This window comes from Haematobia irritans, chromosome 1, assembly GCF_050003625.1.
Source record: "Haematobia irritans isolate KBUSLIRL chromosome 1, ASM5000362v1, whole genome shotgun sequence".
NCBI lineage: Eukaryota > Metazoa > Arthropoda > Insecta > Diptera > Muscidae > Haematobia > Haematobia irritans.
In genome coordinates this window covers 229,367,501-229,387,145 of record NC_134397.1, presented here as the reverse complement: position 1 = coordinate 229,387,145, position 19,645 = coordinate 229,367,501, and the positions used below count along the sequence as shown (strand labels likewise).

General features: G+C 32.1%; 2 protein-coding genes and 2 long non-coding RNA genes across 8 annotated transcripts in view; 2 read left to right on the top strand and 2 right to left on the bottom strand.

Annotated features, from left to right (window-relative positions):
• The window catches only part of Atg16 (Autophagy-related 16), a 553,304-nt gene that overhangs the window by 219,158 nt on the left and 314,501 nt on the right, over positions 1–19,645 (bottom strand). The window lies entirely within an intron of this gene.
• Positions 1–19,645, top strand: part of LOC142221448 (uncharacterized) — a 424,700-nt gene that overhangs the window by 128,893 nt on the left and 276,162 nt on the right. The gene's annotated exons all lie outside the window — the stretch shown is intronic.
• Positions 2,988–3,838, top strand: LOC142219523 (uncharacterized). The gene is made up of 2 exons (XR_012717617.1): positions 2,988–3,394; positions 3,454–3,838. It is a non-coding gene; the product is annotated as an uncharacterized LOC142219523 (long non-coding RNA).
• Positions 3,416–4,066, bottom strand: LOC142219522 (uncharacterized). Its single transcript, XR_012717616.1, has 2 exons — positions 3,858–4,066; positions 3,416–3,802 (listed from the first exon to the last, which is right to left on the bottom strand). It is a non-coding gene; the product is annotated as an uncharacterized LOC142219522 (long non-coding RNA).

Sequence of the window (19,645 nt, the reverse complement as noted above, 5' to 3'; positions counted from 1 at the left end):
CTAATACTTTTCTCGCAAAAGAAATTTTAGATAAACAGCCATCGTTTACAATTTACTTTTCGCTGGATGTATGTAAAAATTTAATGAATGTAAAGGCACACTGGAAAAACAGTGAACCCACCAGGAAGAAAAATGTTAGTTAATTTTAGAAAATTTAGATTATTTTTAGAAAATTTTAACAAAACAGTATTACAAACGCTGACATCACGTCTATATCACAAAAATAAGTAAATATTTTCTGACAAATTCAAGAAAATGTATTGGACATAATTATTTTTTTATACCCTCCACCATAGGGTCTTAGATCAATATTTCAATGTGTTACAAACGGAATGACAAAGTTAATATGCCCCCTATTAACTTTGTCATTCCGTTTGTAACACATCGAAATATTGATCTAAGACCCCATAAAGTATACATATTCTGGGTCGTGGTGAAATTCTGAGTCGATCTGAGCACGTCCGTCTGTCCGTCCGTCTGTTGAAATCACGCTAACTTCCGAACAAAACAAGCTATCGACTTGAAACTTGGCACAAGTAGTTGTTATTGATGTAGGTCGGATGGTATTGCAAATGGGCCATATCGGTCCACTTTTACGTATAGCCCCATATAAACGGACCCCCAAATTTGGCTTGCGAGGCCTCTAAGACAAGCAAATTTCATCCGATCCGGCTGAAATTTGGTACATGGTGTTGGTATATGGTCTCTAACAACCATGCACAAATTGGTCCACATCGGCAAATAATTATATATAGCCCCCATATAAACCGATCCCCCGATTTGACCTCCGGAGCCTCTTGGAAGACCAAAATTCATCTGATTCAGTTGAAACTTGGTACTTGTTGTTAGTATATGGTCTCTAATGACCATAGGTTAGGTTAGGTTAGGTTAGATGGCAGCCCGATGTATCAGGCTCACTTATCTTATCTCTGAGTGCTGCCCGATTCTATGTTAAGCTCAATGACAAGGGACCTCCTTTTTATAGCCGAGTCCGAACAGCGTTCCACCTTGCAGTGAAACCACTTAGAGAAGCTTTGAAACCCTCAGAAATGTCACCAGCATTACTAAGGTGGGATAATCCACTAAGGTGGGATAATCCACCAATCCAATAACCACTGGAAAACTTTTTTGGTGTTCGGTCGAAGCAGGAATCGAACCCACGACCTTGTGTATGCAAGGCGGGCATGCTAACCATTGCACCACGGTGGCTCCCTCTCTAATGACCATGCAAAAATTGGTCCGTATCGGTCCATAATTATATATAGCCTCCATATAAACCGATCACCAGATTTGACCTCCGGAGCCTCTTAGAGGAGCAAAATTCATCCGATCCTGTTGAAATTTGGTACGTGGTGTTAATATATGGTCTCTAACAACCGTGCAAGAATTGGTCCATATCGGTCCACTTGTACGTATAGCCCCCATATAAACGGTCCCCCAAATTTGGCTTGCGATTGCTCTAAGAGAAGCAAATTTCATCCGATCTGGTTGAAATTTGGTACGTGGTGGTAGTATATGATATTTAACAACCATGCCAAAAGTGGTCCATATCAGTCCATAATCATTTATAGCCCCCATATAAACCGATCCTGAGATTTGGTTTTGGAGCCTCTTGGAGGAATAAATTTAATCCGAGTGAGTTGAAATTTGTGGATGACAGTCTTTCGTAGAAGTTTCTACGCAATCCATGGTGGAGGGTACATAAGATTCGGCCTGGCCGAACTTACGGCCGTATATACTTGTTTTTTTTTTTTAACTTGTTAAAGAAAATTTTGTAGTTTGAAGGAATAAATTGGAGTTCAAAATTGCATGAATGTCTTTTGTGCCATACGAAGTTCAATATGGGTGCATTTGTGGTAAAATTTACAAATTTAAAGAAATAATGAACTATTTTGTGAGAAATATGAATTTAGTAAATGTTTATGATCCCTTTGTAACGTACCAAAAAAAAATATTTCATTGAAGGAAATTTTCTCCAAAGATAATAATTCCATAAACTAAAATAAAGCTAAATTGGTTTTTAGTGAAATAAATGGTTCACTTTTTTTTGAGTGTATAATATAAGCTACATATTTCGGAGCAAAATTTGCAATTATATTTTTGATAGAAAATATTTTTTGATTAATTTAAATGTTACTTGCGATACCTAATGTGTTACTTAGAACCGTTCGTTTTCCCTTTATTCTCTAATATAGTGCACTGAAAAACTGTGAACGCACTAGGAAAGAAAATTTTAGTTAATTTTAGAAAAATTAGATTAAGTTTAGGAAATGTCACGCCGAATTCACAAAAATCATTAAATGATTTTTGACAAGATCAAGAAACTTTAGAAATTCTGAAATATTTTGTGGGAGACACAAATTTTTAGTTAATCTTTATGCTTCATTGTGTATATGTTTTTCTTCTGTTTTATTTAATTTAACTAACGTACGCAAAAAATATTAAAGTTTCGTAAAACGTAATAATTGCATGAACTAAAATAGAAATAAATCGGATTTAGTGAAATAAATGTTTTTTTTTTTTTGTGAGTGTATAATCGATGACTTAATTTTCAAAAATTTTGTTAAGCTTACATTTTAATTCTCCCTTTGCAAACCAAAACTGACCATTTATTTACAAAACAACATTAATCTGATTAGCTTAATAAACTGAACCGAAATTCTGAATTTCATTGAATTTCTGGCCAATTGTATGAGATAAAAAGTGGTCGTATTTGTTAAACGTGTGGGTTTAAAAAATTTTGCAGCAATCGAATTAAAATCTACTAACATTACAATTTAAGTAGTGTTAAAGCTGAATTTAATACAGTCTGCTCTGATCTGTTTCAGTTTCAGTTTATTCTCACTTATTATATTTAATTACTACTATTGAAATATGTGTGGTATTATTTGATTTTATATACATCTGTTTTAGTTACGTTTCTTGTTCTCATTTATATACTGAGAGGCAGGTAGAGAGAAAGAGAATAAAATTTGCCAAAACAAAAAACCAGGGGGGTTACTCTGTATTGCGATACGAAAGCAAATGCGATGCGATAGTTAAATGCGTTAAGAGTACAATTCGGTACTCTGTATCACTTGCGCAAACGCTTTCGCAAAGTAAACTGAAAATATGGTAACGCTTTAGCAAAATAAAGCGAAAATATGACAACGCTGGCTGCACAATGTAAACAATAACGAAAATGATAAAAAGAAATGTCAAAAAATTGTAAATAAAAACATTTTAAACAATCTTCCGTTCGGTGCGTGTTCTTTTAAAACTTGCTAATCGTTTATAACAAAAAAGTAATAATTATGGATTCGATAGCGTTATGGTTTGAAGAAAATTAACATGAACGAATTACAAGAAGAATTTTGCGAGATCGGTCAAATATACTCTCCCTAAGTGACCACGGGTAAGAAAATGGAAACTCAAATTATGTGACAAACGTTTTCGAATATTTCATTTTTATAGATTTATACAAAATTTTCGTCTTAATAAAGATGCGTCTATGTATGTATTAAACGCTATTAAAGACGACCTCGTCGTTCCAAATAAATCCACAGCCATTCCAACTCCAATAAAAGTGGCCGCTGCTTTGAAATTGCTTGGACAAGGTGGTTATCTACACCAAATCGGCCAAGACCATCTTTTAGGACTATCAGAGCAATCTTTGTCGCGCTGCTTAAAAGAAGTTTGCGAGGTGATTGAACGAATACTTTGTCCCAAGCACATACAATTTGAGGTAACTGCGGAAGAGACCATAAAGTCTACCAAAGTTTGGAACTGACGTTGCTGTGTCTGTAACTTTTTTGGTTTTTCCCTAAAACAATAAACAATTTAGATACAAATATAAAAATTTAATTGTGCTTACTTACATGTTTGTTACTTTGCGATTGCTATTTTGTTTGCGCACGATTTTTGCGATCAACGAACGAGTTTGACATACGCTTTCGCATTATAGAGTGCGGTGATGCCAGATTTGCGAAAACTAGATGCGCAAGGTAGATACGAAAACGAATTACTGAGTACCAATTACTCGATTCGCGACAATTTTTCTTACGCATCGCAATACAGAGTAACCCCCCAGATGCATAAACACAGTTCATAGTGTTGGTCAAGGATGACAGGTCGCTACCCTACACTAAAAATGTTGCATTATGTGAACATTATTCATAAACGATAGTGACGTTAAGTTCTAATCAAATTTACATAATGCGTTTTATGAGATGGAATATATCGACCCGTACACTGACAAAAATATTGTCGTGAGGCCAAAGATTTGACATTTCTGACCTAAATTTTTTTCCTTATCAAAAAGATAATAAACTTTTCAATGAATTCGTTTTTTCCTTATAATTAAATGATTCGACTTAAAACTGAGTACCTTCACATGAAAGACAATTTTGTTGGACTAAGTCAACAAGGATTTAATAGTTCTGAAAAACTCTTTCAAATTAATGAAATCGGTTTTGTTGACTTTTTATATCTTAATTACAAAGCGTTCAAAAATAGGAGATGTTTTTCAATATTTTATTTTAAAGACATTTTGTACTTGAAACATAGCATAACATAACATAGCATAATGAAACTTAATGTCTTTAACAAATTTTTAAAGGAAATGAAAAAAAGTTGAAAAATTTATAAATTAAAAGTTGTTTCCTAGGAAGGAAATTTTTGGTTAATTTTAGAAAAGTTAGGTTAATTTTTAAAATTACAACTAAACTGTATTACAAAAGCAAATGTTACGCAGATTTCACAAAAATAAGTAGATATTTTTTCGAGAAATTCAAGAAAATTGATAGGACAAAAAAATTTTTTTTTTCACCTGTTAATGAAAATTTGTTTGTTTGAAGTTTGAAGCAAAAATTGCAATTCAAACTTGCAAAAATATCCTTAGTACCATACGTACTTCACTATGACCGCATTATTGGTAAAATTTGGACATTTTAAGAAATTCTGAACTAGTTTGTGGGAGACACGAATTTAGTAAATATTTACGCTTCATTTAACAAATGTATACAAAGAATTATTAAAGTCGAGAAAAATTTTTCTAAACATTCCAAAAAAAAAGTTTCGCAAAAAAATAGTGAAAATGTTCTTTTTTGATCCGGAAGTGGTGCAAAATTGGCGCAGAAGCGATGAATTTAACATGGGCGTGTCATAGGACAGATGTCCACAATTTCAACAGCCATTCAAGAATTTCCAAAAACTCGCAAATTTTCTAGAATGGATTTCGCATTTTTTCGGCAAAATTTACATAATTTGTGTCATTTCATTAATTCTTGGTCTGTTTTTAACCAATTTTAAATTTCCCATTAAAAATATGAAAAATGCGAGTTATAAAAAATTAACTCAAATAAACTTCCAAAATCTTTGGAACAGGACATGCATCATAAATGATTGTTGTACTTCATTCTCTATTTACCTCCATAAACTCAAAAAAGTTTACTCCCAGCAAAAAATGGAGCACTATCTCAGCAGAATTGTAAGGGAGAGGGGCAGTACCAACTGCTTACAAAACAACCGAATTAGCGCAAATTTTTATGGGCCATGTAAATATTAATTACTCTCCAATTTGTAGGTTTTTGAATTTTCGGAAAAATTTTACGGATTTTCCGGATAATCATATTTTTTAAAACTGCGTTTTGATGTTTTAGATGCACACAACTTGATTTCGTAGAATTTGGTCAAGGTTAGGTTAGGTTAGGTGGCAGCCCGATATATCAGGCTCACTTAGACTATTCAGTCCATTGTGATACCACATTGGATAACTTCTCTCTTATCACTGAGTGCTGCCCGATTCCATGTTTAGCTCAATGACAAGAGAAGCTTTGAAACCCTCAGAAATGTCACCAGCATTACTGAGGTGGGATAATCCACCGCTGGTGCTCGGTCGAAGCAGGAATCGAACCCACGACCTTATCTATGCAAGGCGGGCATGCTAACCATTGCACCACGGTGGCTCCCTAGAATTTGGTCAAAGACGTAAGAATTTTTTTGGTTGTATTTTAAAAAATACAGTGTGGATTTAAGGGTTAAATTCAAAGACGTTGACCTTCCCTTAAGGATTTTGGTATTGATTCCGAGCCAAATAGGCAGCTTATTTAAAATAAAGATATTTCTCAAATCTAGACTCCATACATTTAAAATTTGAATACATATCTCATTTATCAGTTTTTGTGATATTATCAACCAAGGTAAAATGTCCCAAAAATAACAGATATTTCATAGGAAAAAATTTTCCTTAATACTGCATAAATATATGCAATATTTAGGACAATTTTTAACGTAACGTAGTTTGGATAATCTTTCATATTATCGCAATATTTGTTTTTGTGTAAGTATCTTACTAATTCATAGAAGTTCTATTTTCCGACATGTACGTAATGAATACTAAGCATTTCGTCACTGAAATAATATAAAATCCAAATTCATACAAAAATTTAGTATTTTTCCACATACAAAATTATGGTCGTATTTCCTTTCACTGTTAGTTCTACACTATGGAAAAAAGCGAAATTTATTTACACACAACAGAAACAGATATCGAACAAAGTCTAAAAAATCAGAAGCGTGTCCAAGTGTTGTATTACAAATCGTCTATGTACAGTAGCTGATTCACAATTTCGAGGCCTTCGCTGCTATTGCAAATAAACTATCAAGTATTTGAAGTGTAATACATGATGTATAGTTTATGGTTGATAGATGGATGAATGGATGGATGGATGGTTGGCTAGATAGATCAAATGATTAATTATTACGACATGAACTCTTGCATTATTTTCTTAACGAAGTCACTACTCGATAATATAAACAATTTTATAAATAAAAAAAAAAAAACAATTTATTGAAAATTTAATGGATGAATGATTGCAAGCAAAACTGTTGAACAGTCAATGTTATGGCTTCAATTGAATAAATTTTGCTCTTAATAAGAATGGGAAAAACTAATTTGGTTTATATGGATAATAGGGTGTATTGAAAAAAAAAATGATATTTTTTATAATTGCACTGCATTAAGTTTGTAATAGAAAATAGACAAAGATATGTACACAACGACTAATCTAGCCTTGATTTCTGAATATCGCAACATGATGAATTATAACAGATACTTCAAAGCAAAAAATATTTTCTTAATTACAAAGAAAAAACTTGAAACCAAATATGCAACATCATTCAATAAGAACGCCGACATGACAGAAATAAGTAAATATTTGTTAGCAAAATATGTTATTGGAGCTCAAAATTGCAAAATATATAATATGTTTTAAGAATAAAAAAATTTTTTTGTTTGCACCAATCCTGAAAACATGTATATGATTGAAGCAAAATGTGTATGGGGCATCTTTTACAGAAGCGTTTTTTTAACTAGAGTTAAATTGGCTTTAGTGCCCTAGAGTGTCCCTTTTGCTGAGTGTTTTTATTGCGTTTCTATTTAAAAACTCATATCAATAGTTTACGTTTCATGATTAGCCTGTAAACATCTCCAAGGGAAGTATTATTTAAATGAGCCATAAAAATATGGGTTCTTGATATGGGACTTTTTTTATAAGAATAACTACAAAACAGGTTTTATCATACCGCCAAAATTTTGTTTTGCATTTTTAAAGAATGTATATCAAAAATTGCAAGGTCATGCGATTCAGAATGAATTTGGAATTTTGTTATCATCAATGCTGTAGTACAATAAGAAATTATATTTTAGGAATAATACATCATAATATTAAGGCAGTTGCTTTGCTTACTTTATTATACCCTCCACCATAGGATGGGGGGTATATTAACTTTGTCATTCCGTTTGTAACACATCGAAATATTGCTCTAAGACCCCATAAAGTATATATATTCTGGGTCGTGGTGAAATTCTGAGTCGATCTGAGCATGTCCGTCCGCACGTCCGTCTGTTGAAATCACGCTAACGTCCGAACGAAGCAAGCTATCGACTTGAAACTTGCCACAAGTAGTTGTTATTGATGTAGGTCGGATGGTATTGCAAATGGGCCATATCGGTCCACTTTTACGTATAGCCCCCACATAAACGGACCCCCAAATTTGGCTTGCGAGGCCTCTAAGAGAAGCAAATTTCATCCGATCCGGCTGAAATTTGGTACATAGTGTTAGTATATGGTCTCTAACAACCATGCAAAAATTGTTTCACATTGGTCCATAATTATATATAGCCCCCATATAAACCGATCCCCCGATTTGGCTTGCGAGGCCTCTAAGAGAAGAAAATTTCATCCGATCCGGCCGAAATTTGGTACATAGTGTTAGTATATGGTCTCTGACAACCATGCAAAAATTGGTCCATATCTGTCCATAATTATATATAGCCTCCATATAAACCGATCCCCCGATTTGGCTTGCAGAGCCTTTAAGAGAAACAATTTTCATCCGATCCGGCTGAAATTTGGTACATGGTGTTAGTATAGGGTGTCTAATAACCATGCAAAAATTGGTCCATATCGGTCCATAATTATATATAGGCCCCATATAAACCGATCCCCAGATTTGACCTCCGTAGCACCTTGGAAGAGCAAAATTCTTCACATTCGGTTGAAATTTGGTACGTAATGTTAGTATAGGGTATCCAACAACCATGCAGGAATTGGTTCCTATCAGTCCATAATTATATATAGCTCCCATATAAACCCATCCCCAGATTTGACCTCCGGTGCCTTTTGGAGAAGCAAAATTCATCCGATCTGGTTGAAATTTGGTACGTGGTGGTAGGTTAGGTTAGGTGGCAGCCCGATGTATCAGGCTCACTTTGACTATTCAGTCCATTGTGATACCACATTGGTGAACTTTTCTCTTATCACTGAGTGCTGCCCGATTCCAAGTTAAGCTCAATGACAAGGGACCTCCTTTTTATAGCCGAATCCGAACGGCGTCCCACGTTGCAGTGACACCACTTAGAGAAGTTTTGAAACCCTCAGAAATGTCACCAGCATTACTGAGGTGGAATAATCCACCGCTGAAAAACTTTTTGGTGTTCGGTCGAAGCAGGAATCGAACCTACGACCTTGTGTATGCAAGGCGGGCATGCTAACCATTGCACCACGGTGGTGGTAGTATATGATATTTAACAACCATGTGAGTTGAAATTTGTGGATAACAGTCTTTTGTAGAAGTTTCTACGCAATCCATGGTGGAGGGTACATAAGATTCGACCTGGCCGAACTTACGGCCGTATATACTTGTTTTTATTTTTATTTTAAATATTCATCACATTTAAAAAAAGGATAAACTAACATTTCGAAGAGAATGGCGCAATCTTTACCAAAGTCATTAGAGTAAAGACAAAATCTTTGGAAAAGAGCAAGTTGATTTTTGTTTTCAGTGTATATTAAAAATTTATACTTAACACCGCGGCTCTTAAAAAGAAGTTTTTTTTGCATTCTTCTTTGATCTCTTTGAAGATGCATTGTATTCAGCCATTTTTGGTTTGTTCAATTTAGTTTGTGTTCAATTCATTTTGAATGTTTATCTATTCGAATGCCTTCTATAGGCTTTTTGTGTGGCACACTATTAGCATTTTTATTTTTTTTTTTTATTTTTTTCTTTATTTTATTTTATTGATTATTTATGCATAAATGCATATTTTTTAATACTTAAACTTGGTCACATACAAATGCCTTTTCACCAGTAAAAAAGTGACTCAACTTGGAAGGAAGAACGTGTAATATTACCCACAATACCGCCACCAGCAGCACAACAACATTGTTTAATAAATTTTCAATTTAATAATGTTGCTAGGAAAGAGTCTCTAAGACAGGCTGTCTGTCTGTCGTTCGGTCGGTCGGTCGGTCTATCTCACTTGGCCCCCTAATGTTGGTGAACTATATTATGCCCCTAAGAGCTTGTTGTTGCTTGAATGCACTTTTTTTTCTCCAGTAAAACTGATAATAAAGTCAGCGCGTTACATTGCACATGAAATTAATGCATATATGAGTGAGGCGGGTTCAGCATTTATGCCCCCGCTAAAGCCCAAATACCAGCGTTTGAATGCCAACCTCTTCCTAATGCATGTCTCATCTCCATTATCTTGTTCCTGGGAGTCAGTGAGCAAAAATTTCAGCAATGGCAACTGCAGCAGTAGTCGATATCAGAGAATGTTGTGGCATTCATATTTTCTTACTCACATGATGATGATGTGCGGCATATTTTATGTCCTTTATGTTGTGGCAACTAGAAGTTGGTTGCATTCAACCACTGGTGGAAGTCTATAATGGTACATTGAAAAAAATATTGACTTTTTGGGAGTGTACAAATTCAAAATGCTATATTTTTTCAAATGTTTGAAAATTTATTCTGAAAATAAAATATTTTGTAAACTGATAAATAACATGTTGCCACAAAGATCGGAAAAAGTAGCTGCCACTTGCGGATATAGTGACGTAAAAACGACTCGTCTTTTGACTTAATCCACGAATGGACAAAAATTTTGGTTTTCTCACAATCCTACGCAATCGAACGGAACAAGTGTTATTTAGAAGGAGCAATGTCTGGGATACAGGACGGAAGGGGTAAGATTTAAAATACGTTTTTACGGGAATGGCAACATTTGGCTGAGTGATGTGGTACTCAGAGATGGTCTGTATCAAACATTTTAAGGTTTGCGACTGTCGCAAAGTTGTAAACGTCACATACAAGTCGTAAATGTAGAAAAAGTAGCAAACGTCGCAAACTCCAAATACTTCAGACCCTTCAGATAGGCAGCGAATGATATCCAAGATGATGATATATGCGAAGAAGTTTCAATTCTCAGGAATGTTCATAAAATTATTAACGAGTTTAAAAAACATGAGAATATAGTTATTTCAATTGGAAACTCGAAACCAAAATTACTATAAACTACTCGATGGGGCAGTAAACGTGACGGTCGGTACTCGCTCATAGTTAACCTTTCACAAATTACTGCAGAAACTGGAAGGAAGGAAAACTACTTACGTCTTATATAATTGAATTTCTGTTTAGAGAAAATTTTATAAAATCACTTTTTGGCTTATTAGAGCCAATTTCCATACTAATTAAAAATTTTCAAAATTGTCATTCCTTGATGCAGCTAAAGCTTGGACCACGAAAACCAAGAATAGTTTCAAGTTGAGAATGAGAGATGTAAATCTAGTAGAGTTTTGAATAAATACAATATAAAACAGTTTTTGCATACCTTTTATCGGTGAGCTTAACTAAATTAAATTAAAAAATATTCACAATTTATTATTTTTTAATTAATTCCAAATTAGGTTTTCTATACTAGGTTTACGACTTTTGCGACATACGTATTATACCGTCGTAAACGTATGTCGCAAAAGTCACAGTTTGCGACAGGCCAACCCTGGTGGTACTGCAGAATCACTTTGTGGCGCATTTAAAAATAGTGACAAAACTTTCTATAAAAATAAAATTTTGACAAAATTTTCTAAAGAAATAAAATTTTACCAAAAGATTCTATAGAAATAAAATGTTTATAAAATTTTCTAAAATTTTTGACAAAATTTTCTATATAGAAATAAAATTTTGACAACATTTTCTATAGAAATAAAATTTTGACTAAATTTTCTAAAGAAATAAAATATTTGTAAAAGTTTCTATAGAAATAAAATTTTCTATCGATTTTTTTCTGATAATTGGTTGATAGTTTTGCTGCAAGTATGTGGTAATTCCGAAACAGCTGTACCATCTTGCAGTCTATAGGGCTTTGCCCAAATAAATTTGACAAGCATACTTTTCCCCTGTTGGTTAAGCTACACTTGTAGTTTAGTCAATGCATGGTTTTAAGATGAGATCAAAAACAACAAAAACGAAATAAAATTTTGACAAAATATTCAATAGAAACAAAATTTCGACAAAATTTTCTATAGAAATAAAATTTTTACAAAATTTTCTATAGAAATAAAATTTTTACAAAATTTTCTATAGAAATAAAATTTTTACAAAATTTTCTATAAAATATAAAAGCTTAAAAAATTATCTATAAATATAAAATTTTTACAAAATTTTCTATATATAAATATTGACAAATTTTTCTATAGAAAAAAAATTTTGACAAAATTTTCAACAGAAATAAAATTTTTACAAAATTTTCTATAAATATAAAATCTTGAAAAATTTTCTATAAATATAAAACTTTTACAAAATTTTCTATAGAAATGGAATTTTGACAAAATTTTCTATAGAAATGAAATTTTGACAAATTTTTCTATAGAAATAATATACTGACAAAATTTTCAATAGAAATAATTTTTTCTATATATATAAATTTTTTACAAAATTTTGTATAGAAATGTAACTTTGACAAAATTTTTCTATAGAAATAAATTTTCAAAATTTTCTATCGAAATAAAAACTTTTACAAAATTTTTTATAGAAATAAAATTTTGACAAAATTTTTTATAGAAATAAAATTTTGACAAAATTTTTTATAGAAATAAAATTTTGACAAAATTTTCTATCGAAATAAAATTTTGACAAAATTTTCTATAGAAATCAAAATTTTGACAAAATTTTCTATAAATATAAAATTTTGACAAATTTTTCTAAAGAAATAACATTTTACCAAAAGTTTCTATAGAAATAAAATTTTGATAAAATTTTATATAGAAGTAAAATTTTCACAAAATGTTCTAAAATTTTTGACAATATTTTCTATATAGAAATAAAATCTTGACAACATTTTCTATAGAAATAAAATTTTGACAAAAATTTCTATAGAAATAAAATTTTCTATCGAAATAAAGTTTTTACAAAATTTTCTATCGAAATTAAATTTTTACAAAATTTTCTATCGAAATAAAATTTTGACAAAATTTTGTATCGAAATAGAATTTTGACAAAATTTTCTATCAAAATAAAATTTTGACAAAATTTTCAATAGAAATAAACTTTTGACAAAATTTTCTATAGAAATAAATTTTTGACAAAATTTTCTATAAATATAAAATTTTTACAAAAAATTTTATATATAAAATTTTTACAAAATTTCTATAGAAATGAAATTTTGACAAAATTTTCTATAGAAATAAAAGTTTGACAAAATGTTCTATTTAAATAAAATTTTGACAAAATGTTCTATAGAAATAAAATTTTGACAAAATATTCTATAGAAATAAAATTTTGACAAAATTTTCTATAAATATAAAATTTTGACAAAATTTTGTATAGAAATAAAACTTTGACAAATTTTTCTATAAAAATAAAATTTTGACAAATTTTTCTATAAAAATAAAATTTTGAAAAATTTTTCTATAGAAATGAAATTTTGACAAAATTTTCTATAGAAATAAAAAGTTGACAAAATTTTCTATAGAAATAAAATTTTGACAACATATTCTATAGAAATAAAATTTTGACAAAATTTTTTTAAAAATGAAATTTTAACAAAATTTTCTATAGAAGTAAAATTTTAACAAAATTTTCTATAGAAATAAAATTTTGACAAAACTTTTTACAGACAAAAAGAAAATAGACATAAAATGTTGACAAAATTTTGTATGGATATACAATTTTGAAAAAATTTGTGTAAAATTTTTACAAAATATTCTATAAAAATAAAATTTTCTATAGAAAATGACTAACTGCTATTCTATTTTTTGGAACATATATTTACAGGTAGATAGCTGCCTAACAAATTTCTTTATTTTAAAGAAGCAGCATCTTTGGCTTGTAATTAATACCAAAATCCTTAAAAAAATTTCTTTGGATGCAAGCACATTTATTTTGTTGAGTGCATGGTATGTCATTCTCAGTGTGTTTATGAGTGTACTGGTTTTCTTTGTATCTTGCCCCATTCTCAGCTAATGTATGATGTCGTTGTTGGGATTTTGGCCATGAGATAAGATGATACAACGCAGAGAACAACATTAAATTTAACCCAGTTTTCTCAGGGGTTCCTTACTTTTGCCCCAGTGTTCGTTTTTTTTCGAAAGTTTTTGTGTGTTTTGGTTTTGTAATGTGGCTAGTAAAATTGCCTGCATGAAAATATGTGTCACATGTTGGCTGTTGCATATGTTGTCATTTATAATTCATATAAAGGAAGAATTTTTTGCTATTGCCTGGCATTGTATTTCTCCAAAGATCTTGAATAAATAATAATGGCGGTCAGTGAGCTATATACAGGAATGGACGATTTTCTTTGGTTTCTTTAGTTTTGACTGTAATAAATTAAAAACCAAAAAGTAGTGTGGGAAAAACAAAAACTCAGAATCGAAAAAAAAAAAATATTGATAAACATCTAACTGCTTAATATTCTAAGATGAAGTTTTCAATTATTAAAGGATAATACTTTCTAAGAAAATTAAATTAATTTAGTGTAAAATTGAAATAAAGTTAGAAAGCAACCGCCTATCTATACGAGGACAATGCTCAGTTTGATACTTTAAATACGAGGAATTTTTAGTGGAGCTATCATTTTTTATACCCACCACCATAGAATGGTGACGGGGTATAATAAGTTTGTCATTCCGTTTGTAACGCATCGAAATATCGATTTCCGACTATATAAAGTATATATATTCTTGATCAGGGAGAAATTCTAAGAGGATATAAGCATGTCCGTCTGTCCGTCTGTCTGTCTGTCTGGCTGTCTGTTGTAATCACGCTACAGCATTCAATAATGGAGCTATCGTCCTGAAATTTGGCACAGAATCGTCTTTTGTCTGCGCGCAGGTCAAGTTCGAAGATGGGCTATATCGGGCCATGTTTTGGTATAGCCCCCATATAAACCGACCTCCCGATTTGGGGTCTTTCGCTTATAGAAACCGTAGTTTTCATCCAATTTGCGCGAAATTGAAAATCTAGAGATATTTTGGGACCTTGAAGAGGTGTGCCAAAAATGGTGAGTGTCGGTCCATGTTTTGGTATAGCCCCCATATAAACCGACCTCCCGATTTGGGGTCTTTCGCTTATAGAAACCGTAGTTTTCATCCAATTTGCGCGAAATTGAAAATCTAGAGGTATTTTGGGACCTTGAAGAGGTGTGCCAAAAATGGTGAGTGTCGGTCCATGGTTTGGTATAGCCCCCATATAAACCGACCTCCCGATTTTACTTCTTGGGCTTATAGAAACCGTAGTTTTTATCCGATTTGCCTGAAATTGTAAATATTCTCGTATTTAAGGCTCACAAAAACGTGTATCGGATTAAGTTTTTATCGGTCCATTTGGTAATGCCTCCATATAGACCAATTTCACTTCTTGTGAGTATAGAAGGCGCACTGATCATGAAAATTGCTTGAAACTCAATGTAAAATTTCCAGATTTTATTTTTCGGGTGAAAATCTACAGATTTAAAATTTCAAATCAAGACGTTATTTTATAATTTTCTTGCACACTTACAAGAGATGTTAATGATTCCTCTAAAACTCAAACAAAAATGGTTCTTATAAATCCAGAATCTGATATAGTCCTCATAGGTGAAATCTTTAAATGTATCTTCGGGAAGTGTCCTCAAGTCCTCAAGCCCTCCTGAAATTTCAAAGGAAATCCTAATATTTGGTTCATGGTGGTGGGCATTTAAGATTCGGCCCGGCCGAACTTACTGCTGTATATACTATATACTTGTTTTTTTTTTTTTTAATATGGAATTTCGATATGTTCGAAATTTGGTTTTTTAACCCTTAAATGCACAAAATCACCGATTCCTCCGAAAAAATATATAATATGCAAAATGGTAAAAAAGAACATCTTCATACCAAAAAAAAGCTTTTTATGTGGTTTTTTGAAAATAATAGTGGTTGCATCTTAAAAAATACAGTGCACACTGAAAAAAATATTGTCGTGAGGTCAAAGATTTCATGTCATTAAAATACGAATGCAAATTTTGCTTAGCATAGAAAACGCATTTCTCTAGTATAAAGTTTTTTTCCTTGTCCAAAACTTTTCAATGAAATCGTATTGTAAGTGATTTCACTTAAAAATGGGTATAATAACATGAAAGAAAAAATGTTTGGGCTAAGGTCAACTTGACTTTAATAATTCAGAAAAATTCTTTAAATTTAATGAAATTGTCTTTAAATTTGTTGTCTTTTTGCATCTTGACTACAAAGCAAAAAATCGTTCAAATATAGGACATGTTTTTCAACACTTTATTTTAAAAAGGTTTTTTTTACTTTAAACATAACATAATTTTTACTAGAAGTCGAGTCTTAATTTGGAAAATAAAGTTGTCGTTAACACGTTTTTAAAGGGCTTTGATAGCATATGAAGAAAAAAAAAGCTGAAAAAGCGAAAAATTAAAATTTGCTTCCTAGAAGCATGTACACAAACCCCATATTTAAAAGAGAATTGTGTCTTAAAAGTATCCTTACTTCAATTCTCCGCTTCTTTGGCTCAGAATCAATACCAAAATTTTTAAAGTAAAGACAAAATCTAAGGAACCGGGCATGCTTTTTTTCAGTGCACATAAAAATACGTTTTTTATTTACAAATGAACAATTTCATTTAAGTAGACAACATGATATTTATATACTACACCGTTTTTTTTTTTACCAACATTACATTCAAATCGTGTAAATATTATTTAAATTCAAATTTGTCGGTTTTTTGAATTTTTTGTCAAAATTTGATTTTCAATTTCGACTGAAGATTACTCAGAAGTATATGATTTGTACAATTTTTATGATTTTTTAAATGCAAAAAATTGATTTCATAGAATTCAGTCAAAAATTTAAGACGTAAGAATTTTTTTCTGGTTGTATCTTAAAATATACAGTGCGCATTGAATGGTTAATTTTAATAAACATCGCCAAAGGAAATCCCTTTTGTCCATTACATGTACTACGATACGCTATGTGCACTTCGTAGTCTCGAATGCGCATCACAAATGATAAATGCATTTTAAAAATTTAATATTATTTTTAAAATTAAATTCAAAATTTAAATTTAAATAAATACAATTTAAATTAAAATTAAGAATAAAATTAGAACTAAAATTACAATTAAAACCGTGGGCACCGTGGTGCAATGGTTAGCATGCCCACGTTGCATACATAAGGTCATGGGTTCGATTCCTGCTTCGACCTAACACCAAAAAGTTTTCAGCGGTGGATTATCCCACCTCAGTAATGCTGGTGACATTTCTGAGTGCTTCAAAGCTTCTCTAAGCGGTTTCACTACAACGTGGAACGCCGTTCGGACTCGGCTATAAAAAGTAGGTGAGCTTATCATGGAATCGGGCAGCACTCAGTCATAAGAGAGAAGTACACCAATGTGGTATCACAATGGACTGAATAGTCTAAGTGAGCCTGATACATCGGGCTGCCACCTAACCTAAAATTAAATTATGCCAAAAATAAATATATTTTTTAAACTATCCATCCTCCCAAACCTGTTCACTTCAGTATATTAGCCAAAGTCAAAGAAATTTCAAAAACCACCTTCTTTTCCATTGCATGCACATACATTTTATGTTAGATTATGCCACAAAAGACTAAACGGAAATAAATTAGCCAAGAGGATAGCGTGAATCGAACAAAATGCCAAGCTGCTGAACTAGGTTCTTATGAAACGAAAAAAAAACGAAACACAAGAAAATCCACATATTTGGGAAATTTTGTTAGCTCTATGTAAGCTGTGAAAAGAAAGAGGGCATCACACTAAGATGCCAACCCAAAGATGACCTCAGCATTAAAATCTACCACCAGCACAACTACCTTTATAACCGGGAAGAACTGCATTAACTTCCACCAATTGCAGTCATGACAACTAAAAGAAATATCGACACCACCACAAATCCGTTATTGACACTAAATATTCTTGCAATACACAATAATGACCAATATAATGTAACAAGTTATTATTGTACGAGTGACACATATAAAATTAATAACCAATAAATATCTATAGAGAGGAGTCACAAAAGTCAACTTTTCTACTTTTTCAAATGTGCCCAGCAAAAAAAGCGTCGCCAACAAAGTAATGAAAGTGTTCTTTTTGGATGCGGAAGTGGTGCAAAATCGACGCAGAAGCGATGAATTTAACATGGGCTTGTCATAGGACGGAAGCGCTCCATTTCAACAGACGTTGCACTGAATTTGCATCACTTCTTTAGGTGTGATCCGAATTCAATGTTTTGGATGTAAATTAAAAAATTCTATGATTTTTTGTCAAATAAATAATTTTTATAATTTTTAATGGATTCTAACGCTTGTCGGAAATGTTTGACCTCAAATATATTCAAAAATTCACAATTTTTTCAGATTGGATTCAGCATTTTTTTCGACAAAATTTAAATGATTTGTACCATTTTATGAATTCTTACTCTGTTTTTAACCTAATTTAAACAAAAAAGTTAAAATTACCTATTACAAGTATGAAAAAACCAAGATATAACAAATTGAATTAAAAGGACTTCTTGGATAGTTAAAATAAAGAACATTATTGGGAGTGCATCTTCTGGAAGTGCTTTTAAAATTGTGCCTTTGGAAGAACCTCCAAATTTTTTTGCTGGGTGGTTTTAAAGAAATTTAAATTTACACTTTGTATTTCGAGTTTACCATTTCTTTTTTTGCAAAATTTGGGATTGCCAGGAGTCACTTAGGTCCATTTTAAAATTTCGCAAAAATTCGACTTTCAAACAAAAAAAATATATAGCACTTTTTTTTCTATGTAGAGGCAATACGGCTGAGATTGATGAATTGCCACAGGGCACATAGAATGATATAAACATTATGGGGTTACCTAACAAGAAAAAGACTGAAGATCTACAGAAATGGGTTAAGATGACAATGCGACGACTGTCACGAGAATCATAACCAGGCACACTGAAAAAAATATTTACGTGACATTAAAGATTATGCAACCTAAATTTAAGGATGCGCAATTTACAAAATATTAAGGGCAAATTTCTTTAAAACAATTTCATTTTCATTTATAATCTTTATTTCAAAAATTTGTTTCATTAACAGGTTGGCTGATAAGTCCCCGGTCTAACAAAGAAAAACACATTTTTTTGTCAAAATTCGTTTTTATTATTCAACATAGTTCCCTTCAAGAGCGATACAACGATTATAACGACCTTCCAATTTTTTGATACCATTTTGGTAGTACTCTTCGGTTTTGCCTCAAAATAGGCCTCAGTTTCAGCGATGACCTTTTCATTGCAGCCAAATTTTTTCCCTGCGAGCATCCTTTTGAGGTCTGAGAACAGGAAAAAGTCGCTGGGGCCAGATCTGGAGAATACGGTGGATGGGGAAGCAATTCGAAGCCCAATTCATGAATTTTTGCCATCGTTCTCAATGACTTGTGGCACGGTGCTTTGTCTTGGTGAAACAACACTTTTTTCTTCTTCATATGGGGCCCTCTTGCCGCGATTTCGACCTTCAAACACTCCAATAACGCCATATAATAGTCACTGTTGATGGTTTTTCCTTTCTCAAGATAATCGATAAAAATTATTCTATGCGCATCCCTAAAAACAGAGGCCATTACTTTGCCAGCGGACTTTTGAGTCTTTCCACGCTTCGGAGACGGTTTACCGGTCGCTGTCCACTCAGCCGACTGTCGATTGGACTCAGGAGTGTAGTGATGGAGCCATGTTTCATGCATTGTCACATATCGACGGAAAAACTCGGGTGTATTACGAGTTAACACCTGCAAACACCGCTCAGAATCATCAACAAGTTGTTGTTTTTGGTCAAATGTGAGCTCGCGCGGTACCCATTTT